Consider the following 11,567-nt stretch of genomic DNA (forward strand, 5'->3'; position numbering starts at 1 on the left):
TGCGATTGATCTGTTGCTGGAAAACCAACACACCGACGTCTCCAAATCTGTCACCAGTTCACGAATACGTTGCTGTAGATATAACAGACTTCAGCAGCTTTTCTTGATTTGCCACTGAGGATTATTGAAATGCTTTTAGATGCTTCCTCCTCGGTTGCTTATCCATAGGGTTAGAGCAGAGTCAGAGCTGTCTGAACAACAGCATGTGAACTGTATATTCATGACTTAAGATTTTGGTTTTATTCTAATCAAAACATTTGCGCAGGAATTTCATGGGAGAAAGGGGCTCAGTTAACAAGATTAAGAGGCTATTAAATGTATTCTGAGTGCAGCTGCTGCAGCTCCAGGTGCTGTAAAATCATTTTATTAGACTTTATTAACCCCCGGGAGGGGGATGTGGGTTCCTGCTGGTTGTGACTGCCACAAAAAAAGCGCCAGGAACAATTTTGGTTTTGCTCAAAGACCTTTGGAAATCTGTCGTGAACTTACATGATGCTCAAAGAGCCACCAGTACTGACTCCAAAAGAGTATCTGCCCATCTTCCGCTGGATTATTATTGGCCACCGGTGTTTCCCCGTTCACCCTGCAGTGGCGCTGCTACTGAGAAAACACCTGTCGAACATTTGCCTGTAGCTAAAATTTGCATCTGATTTTAAGGTGGATGTTAACATGGTTTATTGTTCTTCAAGATTCCAACACACATGTCTGAATCGCTCTTCATCCACCTGAGTTGGCTGGTGACACTTTGTCCTTCTCCCATCACCTCCTCCACACAGTCCTGTTTCCTTTCAATGACGCAGTCAGGTTTCCTCAGAAAGCCTCTGGGATACATTTCTACACCCGCTGCTGCCGACGTCATCCTCCAGATGAACGTCCGTCGCAGAGGTGAGACGCCCAGTCTGCCGACGAGGCTTCAGATGCTGCTTCATTGAGCGGCAGAGGTTTCAGAGCAACCTCACAGAGCTTCTCAGTTTTCAATTACAACACTAAACCGATGGTATTATCAATATGGAAGTGAAGCGTTTGATCTTAGGAATAAAACAGGAAGCGTCGGAGCAAAAAAAGAAAAAAGAATGAAAAGCCAACATCTTGAATTGGTAGAGAACCAGATGGCTGCTTTGACATGAAGAAGTGGCTTTGCCATTTGAAGAAGGCTGCCCTTGAATGCTTTCCGAGGAACTTCCGCAATGCATGGTACAAAGCCCACAGATATTTAAGCAATATCCATCGCAATTTACTGTTTTATTTACAAACTGAAACACATGTTCCCGGACCTCTGCAGCCCCCCAGTCGCTGCCTATTACAGTGCTGATGTACTCCGCACCAAAGCAGCCTTTTATTTCGCTTGATCCGTCCGTCTTCATCATCCTCTTAGATCAATCACAAGTCCAACTTCTTTGTTTGCGGCACAGCAGATGCTCCACTCTCACTCTCGCTGATTGTTCTTTTCCTTCTCTGACTTGTGTTTTTGAGTTGTCTGCACCTTTGGGACCGCTGCAAGTGCTCATGTGAAACATTTTAGAGAGACACGTCTTTGCTGTTCTGGAGCACAAAGGGATCTGCCTTGGCAGAGGCTGTTTGAAGTGGCTTCACAGGGGGAACCAGAACCAGATCGAGGGATTTGGAAAACCATAAAGAAACGTTAGCACAATGTAACTTTGGTAAGATCACCTAATCTAATGGAAGTGGGGATTGATTCAATGTGAAGGCCGACCGCTTTGAAGCCCGCTGCTGGACTCTGTTGATGTTTCTAATGCCATGGCTCTGTTGTCGGAACGCTGCATTCCTCCGGAGCTTCGCTGTACGTCTGACAGGGTTGGATGCGTGACAGTGCCAAATCCTGAAGATCCTTGTTTGACATTTGCACCGGTTCCTAGTATTTAAGGACAGAGATGGAGGCTGAGAGCAGCTCGTGTCACCCAGTCGACAAGCGCTTCACGATTTCTCCATAGAGATCTGCTGTTGAAGATGGCAATTGTTTTTCCGTTGCATATCATTTTACATCAGCGTTTCTTTAAAATGAAAAACAAATGACCTCTTTTTCATCCAACTTATTTCTTAACTGACCTTTAATGATTCGCACAGAACTTTTCCAGCGCTGACTCAGGGACCCAGAGATGATCATGGACAGATGAAACTGATAAACCCGCTCCTGATTCTGCTAAATGTTGCATTGTTGTATGGCTTATTAAAAAAACTCTTCATTAGGCTGGAAAGGAAAGAGTTTTTTCCTTGTCTTGTCGCAATAATTTTAGGCCTTTGTTATGTCAACTTTTGGAACAAAAAAGTTCCTCTCATGTTATTCTGAGGCTTGAATGAATGAAATCGTGAATTTTGGTTGCGGCTCTTCACACCTTTGAGGCGAGGCTCAGCTTCCAGTTCATGGCTAAGGCTCTAGTGCGACGGCACAGTGCAGCCCTCATGATGTCAGATCAAAAGTACAAAAGAAATTGCACTTTTTAAAAAATCCTTGCTATTACAATTCCAAAAATAAATAATTCGTTATTTAATCTATCTGTTTTCCATCCTTATAACTAGTTATAGCCGTAGTGACGGCTATAACTAGTTATCAGTTATAGCCGTAGTGTTAAAACAAAGTTATAAAAAAGTGCTTTCAATTGCAAAAAACTAGTGAGACATCCTGTTTGAATTTGATACTGTTTGTCAGGGTGGTGCTTTGAAGCTAGTCGCTAATTCCTGCCCCTCAAACGTATGATACAAGCCTGAACCTCAGCTAACAAGTCATTTTTTCCACCAATAAAAAAATCAGTGATTGACTGACACACCGTCATCGATTGAAGATGCTGAGCCATAACCGAGACAGCTACAGCCTTCATTCAACATTTGATGGTCCTCCCCCTGATATCAAGTACAGGATTGGTGGGATTTTAAGTTTGTTGATCGAGGAGACTCTACGCAGCATGTGCGGCATCATATTCTCTCCCTCCTTGTTGAGACGAAGTCACGTGCGACACCAAACGCTCACGTTTACCCACAAATATATAAATGGGGTCGTGATTCAGACGTGAGCAATTCTGAATTCCAAATTCCCATGACTGAAATGTAGAATAGACGGAACTAAAAAGCAGAACTCACTAGTGTAGCGTGCCGTCACCCGAACACTATACGGGGCGGACATAAACAAACATGGCAGACCGTGAGATCCATCTCTCTCCACGCTATTTCTGACTCTCTACATCCCGACCCTGTGGAACATATCAGCAGTTACTGTTTTTATTGGCTGCATTAATGCGCCGCTGAACAACTCCGGTCACACACACAGACATTCCTCACCTTTACCTCTCAGACTCCACCCATCCACACGTCCATCAGTCTCCACCCTTGTGAGGAGCTCTGTAGCAAAACAAGTGCTCACTGCACGCTGTCAGCTCGGTCACTACTCACGGAACATTTTTACATTCATTTATTTTAGAATCTGTTGTTATTTTATTTTTATTTGTTTATTGCGTGTGTGAATTCTTTGCACTTGAAATACTCATTACTTTTGCAAATGAAGCAAAAATGTTATTAAAATAGTTGCAGCCTGGAGTCTTTTTTTAAGCTAAGTATGAGCAAAGCTTCTTATTTCTCAAGTTGTTCCAGAACCAAAAATGAGAGCACCTTTTTCTTGCAATTAAAAAAACTTCTGCTGAAAAATCGGGCGACTTTGACTGCAAAAATCAATGAAAAAAGTCATTGAAGAATCCCAAGGCTCCCCACCAACGGAACCTTAGCCAAATTATGGTAAAAACTTTTTTGTGATTTTGTGCCTATGATGGCAATGGGTGAAAAACACTGATGTGGAGCAGTGTTTGAGCAAATCTCAAGCCCTTGTGCTGTCTGTCTGTAATATGGCGAGTCTTGAGTGTGCCTTGCCTTGAGATCAGGAGCAGATCCACCACCTAAACGAATTAATCGAGGAGCGATAACCCTGCTCCGCTCGGTCACAGCTGGATGATGCTCAGCATTTCCACAATGAATACAAGCTGTGGCAGATTCCTCACTTTAAACACAGACATGATGACGTGAACATAATCTCATCCTGCCTTTCCTTCCCTCGCCAAGCGCAAGGCGGGTCCTGTTTAGTCACACTGCTGCTGTAAACAACCAACCTGGGGCTCGAGTTATTCCTCCTCAGCAGGTCCGACTGTCTTGTGCGGCGCCATCTGCTTACTCACCGAGAATTCCCATTAGTTTTCCATTCTGGAGAACAAGCTCTTCAAGTGCCGACTCAGCAGCAGGAAGGCCTTTCTAGAGACGTAATCTCACATGGAGCTTTAAATGTTGCATCACATCCTGGATTTAGAAGGACGTTTTTAAAAACCATCCTAGATTCAGAATGCGAGGTAGAAACACTCACATAGAGCATTTCATTTCAACCTGTTCTACAGGTGTCACTTCCTTATTACAGTTTAGCTTGAGTACAAGTTCAATTTCCAGAATATGAAGTAGGATATTTACTATTTGATTTATGTAAAAAATCAGCGCGGTGAGGGAATCTTGTTCATTTACCCATCGCTGGAGCCAGTACAGACCAAAATGGCTGCTTCATAAAAATCTATATATATTTTTTTGCATGAATCTCTAAACAACTGTTGAACCTCTCAAAACCTCTATAACATTTCCATTTCCATTCAAATTTGTCTGGAGAATCTGACATCTATCCCACAAAACATCTTCACTTCTGAGTACAGATGAATCCTCTTAGTTCATTTTTGATGTCTATATCACAATATTTTACTGTTTATAATATATTCTAAAATTTGAATATACTGTCCATTTACATTTATTCAGATTTTGTTAAATTATATTAGATTATCTGTATGAGGGAATTCTTTTTCAAATCTTTTTATTATTACTGTGTTCTATAACAACAACAACGATAATAATAATATTGTACGGTATTATTGTTATTGTTAATAATAACTAATAATTCTGATAGTAATTGCAGTATTAATACCTATTAAAAAACAATTTGCATAATAATAATTCTTGCAAATAAATCTGAAATACAATTGTTTGAGAACTTACACTATATGTCATGATTTGAGTCTAAAGTGAGACCCTCTTCAGGGATGGACAAAAACTCCACTGTGATGGAAACATCTGACCATGTGACAACAGAATCATTTATAGCAGCAACATAAAACTCTTCAGGAAAACAATAAACCACCATTGGCGCCTGCTTGTTCCCAGCATGCAGCTCTTCATCCTGGAATGTGCCGCAGTAATCCACATGAGTGAAGCACAGCATCAGACTGGCACGCCGAGCCTCCTACGATGCATCACGGAAGGACCCCGACTCATAAATAGTGTAATAAGAGCCGGGCGGGATATTGGCCAATTACACTTGAAAGCTGCAGAGATTGAAAGAAGCCCGGCTTCTTGTCAAGATGAGTAATGATGCTCTAATTTTGGGAGACAAGACGTTGCAGAGGGAGAATGAGAGAAGAGGGCTTGAAACGAACAGAGACACCGGTGGTAGAAGCCCCTTTTTGGCATCCGTTTGGAATGCATGCACTTTATTGGTTGTGAAACTTGACACGGTAATATAAACTAAATAAAAGTAAACTTCGTGTACATCATCTAATGTTTTTTTATTGATTTCTGTCATGTCATTTGTTTATAATATTTACATATCTATCTGTACACTGGCAAGCCACACCCCCCCTACTGGATGTGGCTTGCATTGCATTTGCAATTGTATCTGCATCTTGAATTTAAGAGGAGCAATGCAAATGTTTTCAAACCATCTCACACTGGACAAAGACGCAGCACCTTGTGTAACCTTGGTACGCTGAAATTGGGCACCCAGTGGCGGGCCGCGGTACTGAATCCTGACAGCTGCAAATGGCCCATTGACATGTTTGAAACCCTTGATCTAAATCTTCCTTTGAGTGCTGTTTTTCTGGTCACTCTTTTTGCTCCTCACAGACCAATCGCCTCACTGAAAAGACTCACTGAGTTATGGGGACTCAGTTTAGAGTCAGTGGCTATATCATCTTAGTGCCACGCTGTTACACTACCTTGGCCTACGTTGAAAGGGAAGACAAAGTTATTTCAATCCCACATCAAACTCTTCCATCTCGACGTGATCTGAGGGATGGAGATGGAATAGAGAGAAACATACAATTCAGAGGTATAAACTTACTTTCTGAAACTAGTTCCAATTTGTTCTTGATTTAATCGTTTTATGAGCTGCTTTTTTTGCTCTCTTGGGACTTGTGTCTGTGAAGCGTGCGAGCTTCTGTTAGATGTTTGGGTTGCACTTTTCAATTTGCTTAAATCACTTAGTGCACACTTATATTAATAATAACCAATAATAATGAATAATGATGATGAAAAACAATGAAGTTTCAGAAGTTTTAGTATTGATACACATAGGCTCTGTTGTCAGTTCTGTAATGACATTGTATTAATATCAATAATATGTATATCATTCTTTGTTCCAAAAAACAAGCGTTACTAACTCGCTGTGATTCATACTTGAATGCATTATATTATATATACAGTTGAAATTAGTCTTCTGATCTGAACAACGTCTCATTGAAACTATAAGACAGCATGTTTGGGCTTCGGTTTCTCCTTGTTCTGCTTATCATCCACACCTCTTGTGTCCACAAGATCACAGACTTCCCCCTAAATCACCAACACCCCCAGCCCCCTCCATAGCACCTACATGCACCTTTACCCCTCGTCCCCCCATCCTCCTCCAAAACGCGTCTAAGTGGATACCCCACAGGAAGTGCTTCTCCAGGGGGGAAATGGATCCCAGATGTCGGCTTTTGTGCCACTACGGGCTCCCTGGTTGGGATGGAGCTGTGGTGGGACCTGCGTGTGTGTGTGTGTTCTTGTACTTCTATCTTTGTGAGAACCTGTATGAGTTTTTAATCAACAGAGTGAGTTGCAAAGTGAGGACATTTTGGCCGGTCCTCACTTTGTCAAGCCGCAGTTCGAGGGTTAAAACTACAAAATATCTCAGTTATTTTTATTGGGTTTTAGTTTGGTTCAGAGTAAAGGTTACGTTTAGCCATTTGTTTTAGATGGTTGGGTTAAGGGGGAGAGGCTGGGGAAAGGGTTATGTCAATGTACGTCACTGACAGTCCTCACACAGAACACAAACTTGTGTGGGTATGTGTGCACATGCATGTGGGCTTGTGTGCATGTGTGTGTACCTGGTTTAACTGCACTTGAGAGGACCGATTCTTGGAAACACACCTACTTGTGAGGACATTTTTTTGCCAGTCTCCACAGGGCACAGACTAAATTTGAGGATAAAGGCTTCAAAATAACTAGGTTATTATAAGCGGGTATCAGTTTGGTTTGGGTTAGGTTAAGGTCCTGGTTAAGGTGAGCCATTCGTTTTGGGTGGGGAAAGCATGAAAGTCAATGAAATGTCCCCACAAAAACAAAACCATAGCGCGTGTGAGTGTGTGCGTCCGAGCATTAAGCATTGTCATGACTGGTTCCTCTGGACCGGCCTGGAGAGATTTCCAAACACATCACTTGTGATTGGTCACACCGTGGCCCGGTACGTCACGGCTGCGCTGCGACCTCTCGCCATGTGAGGCTAATTGAATTGACTGCATTATAGACTTAAAGAAACTGTTTTTCTTTTTTTCCAGGATGACTTCAAAAGGCTCAAGATGGCCGCTCTTCGGGGCAGTATTTCACTTTGAGATCAAACCATATGGCGGAGACAGAAACAGACAATATTCCGGCCTTCTTTGATATCCAAGCCTCTGTGTGCGTGCGTGGCGTAATATAATAATATGTATTGATAAATGTATTCTGCGTCCAAGCAAGGGTTAACAGCGACCCCCGCGGACCGTGGCGGAGACGAGAGAAGAGCCGCGTGTTTAGTGAAACATTATGTCAAGACTCTGACAAGAAAATGAAATGTGCAACATCAATCAGCCGATGAGGATGGAGATCAAACGAGGCTCTACACTCCTGCATCTGGTTCTGTTTGGACCCCCCCCCCTCCCTTTTTCCCCTCTCTCGTCCTTTTCTCTTTCTTCTCTGGTTCTCTCTCCTCTGTTCTTCTGAGAAGCGGCCGTGCCACGACATTCTTGTCTTGCTTTGTTAGCTCATTTTTTCCATCATGGTGGCATGGCGCCATGCGAAAGGTGAGCGCCAGCATTCGCCCGGGCAACAATGACTTTCCTGTCCCGGCACCAGGGCTCCCAGTAAAGCCGGCTCTAAAGCCGCCGATCCCGGACTCCACCGGGCTTGTTATGTAAATAGAACTATATGTAAAAGCCCGTCTTCCCGCTTTGATGCCGGAGTCTTTTTTCTTCTTTTTTTTCTCCCGCTGCCATGATTGAACCCAAATGTGACGGCGCTGCTCCGTGTTCTGCGTCGCTGTCAGGCTGAAATGTAAACCGACGCAATCACGAGGCTCATCAGAACTCTTGTGAGCCGCCGCGCTCACGTGCAGCCGCTGTAATCGCACCCAAGATGTTTGATAGAAGTTGTCAATAGTGCTTCACACTGACATGAAACAATCCGTGCCTCAGTTCTCAGCACTTCGTTTACGGCCAGACCTTCTGTGAGCGAGCCCCGGGTGACTGGGCCGGAGCAGGGACGTACACCATGCCTTTGTCTTTCGCTGGGGCACATAAAGGTAGAGTTCGCCCAGAGTTTGACTTTGAGCAGGGCCGCGTACATCTGTGGCTCAGTTGACACCAGTACTACACGAATGAAGCAAGATGCTTTCCAGCAGTGTCGCTACCAGCTGACTCGTGCAAGGCAGCAACTGACAAACTAATCGTGATGGACCGATGAGGATTCATGAAACAGCGCAGTAGGTGGTGCTCCACTTTGACAATCTGCAAATGATGTGAAAAATCATCAATATCATCGTACAAATCCTAAGCTTTTATGCTTTTTCTTCTGAAAATGAAGACACTGTTTCATGTCAGCCCTTCACTACAAACCAGTGAACCCCAAACATCTCGGCAAATCTTGGATGCCTGCTGTTAATATTGCTTTTGTGTTGAAAAGTAATTTGGTGGCGCCAACAATAGCGTTGTAGTGAACGCACCATTGTTTACCTTCTGTGTACTCTGAGGAGGAGGAGGTATGGGTTAGGGCACTTCACATTCTTGCTTGAGTCCAGCAACAGATGACCTTGGTCTACACCTACTCCAGTGAAAATGGAAGTTACCATGGAATGCAGTCGCTTGAGTAAAAGTATGAGCAAATTTCTTTGGAAACCAGTCAGTTCACGGTCATAGTGTTACACCAATAGTCTCATAATGTAACCATCTGCAGCCCATTATTACAGATCCCGACCACCAGGTAGAGAGATGTATAGATGTGCTAGTGTTCTGGTGCTAATAACGTCAAGGTCATGGGTTCAATTCCCATACTAACCGTCGACCCAATAGAAGGCAACATGTCACAGTGAGGAGAGTCAGCCCATCAACATTTTGGTAGGCTGAGTAGCGACACTACAGTAGGCAAGGTGTTTGCGAACTGATCCATTGTAAAGTCACTTTGGCTAAGAGCACCTGCTAAATGACATGGAATGCAAAAGTTAGCAGGGTTGTTTGGAAATGTAGGGGAGTAAAAGTATATTTAGTTTTAAATGGATTTGCTCAAACAATAAATCTCCTGAAAAGCAGTTGAGCACATGTACTTGTATTTTTCATGTATTAGTCAGGACCGACGTCCGTATCTGAACGTCTGGATCCTCTGGTAGGTTGTGCTGCTAAGATCGTCTGAAGAAAGGAGACCAGTTAGAATCCATGTGAGATGGACAAATGAGCTCCACCTGCTCCTTTCTCGATTGTCTTTGAAGAAAGTATTTGCAGGATGAACATCTCTACGTCAGCGAGGTCAACACAAAATGAGATGGGAGGAACCAACCTGCTGTGATGCAGGGAGTTATGGGTAGATGAAACACTATTGCAGGGTTGATGACACAGTATCCTTATTTTCAGAGGCCTCAAGATGGCGCTCTTGACTTTGAAATGATGTGAGGTTTCATTGAAGTAGTTGTTCAAGGCCAAGCCTCTTAACCGCAGACCGTGCCACCTGGTGGCTCCTGGGAATCAGGACACTGTTTCATGAAACCTCACTAGCAGGACGGAGTTATGTGCTTCCACTCTTGTGGATGGAATGAGGGAAAGTGCTCTGACCCTCAACCTCAGGTGCTGTCTCAACTTCACACACGGGTGATGTATGGCGGTGCTGAGAGAACTGGCACGACCACTTGTTGTTCACGAGGCTGATAATCATGACATCATCTATACAGCTAGCTCAGCTTTCACTTGTTTCGGTAAATCATCTCAGATGTGACACATCTTCCTAAAAACAGTTTGGAGGTGTTGAAACAGGAAATGCAAGATTAACAGTGGAAAACTCCGCTGTGATCCACGCATGACTCATGCTGGTTGTGACGCATGAACGCTGAAGTGGGCTGGATGGTGGGAAACAGAGGTAGATGTAAAAGACGTTGAGTCATTTCTTCAAATTGCAGGTTTGGATCTCGTGTGGCCTGTAGGGTCTTGAGCCCCCGACGTCATTCTGCTCCTGCTGCGTCACCACTGCCAGTGCAGGGAGTCAGGCTAAGTGTCTGCAGACACGGTGAAGGTGGAACATGTGCAAACCCCGGAGGACATGAGGAGCACAATTAGGGGCTGCCTCACCTCAGAAAACTCAGGTCAGAGGGCCACTGAGGTCGCAGGGTCACTCAGGGTCCTGCCTGAGCTCCAGTCCCAGTTAAAAAAAGAAGGAGGAGAAGAGGATGTCCATGTTTGCACTGCGTTTTCTTACTCATGAACATAAGAGTTCACTGTCACGCAGTCGTTCCCAAAATACACACGTCCACGTCTCCATCTGTTGCCATGTTGTAAAAATAATTTCATTCATTCTCTTGACAATTTTGGATTCTTTATTAAACACAGTTCTGTCAACACAAGTCAACACCTCTCTCAACAATGTCCCTCTTCAAAAACAATCTGTTTATGAAAAATATTACATTGAATGGAGGTTTAAAAATAAAAAAACTGTGTGAAGCTGTCTTTGTGCATGAACACTTTGTAAACTCGGGAGATGTTTTGTTTTGTTCATTACATACGTGATGCTACCAACAGTATATCTAACATCAGGCGCCTTCTTACTTGACAAAAATGCTTCATAATCATAACTCACTTGTCAGCATTACAGAGTCCTGTGCTGGGGTGAAGGCTGTGGCTGTGGATATGGAGGAAGACAGTCGTGATAAGGTCATCTGATAACTAATACAGAAGCACTGAAGGAAAATACAAGACTGGAGGAACAATCGCACCGGTCCCCAAGGACATTACAACCACTAGACAACTAGACCTACTTGCAGTAACATGAACCTTTCCTTCTCGTCTTTCAGAGCAGAATTATTTGCACTGCAACATAAAGCTACCTATCTGCCTATAAATGCCTATCAGAGGGGCCGGTCATGTGAGCAGCTTTGATGCTCTGTAAGCACTCTGTCGGACAGCAGGACTAGTTTTTCTTCAGGTTTTCTCTGAGCTGTTTATGGTGTAATTCTATCTGAGAATGTGTTCACCCGAAGCATTGAA

Source organism: Synchiropus splendidus, chromosome 6, assembly GCF_027744825.2.
Source record: "Synchiropus splendidus isolate RoL2022-P1 chromosome 6, RoL_Sspl_1.0, whole genome shotgun sequence".
NCBI lineage: Eukaryota > Metazoa > Chordata > Actinopteri > Syngnathiformes > Callionymidae > Synchiropus > Synchiropus splendidus.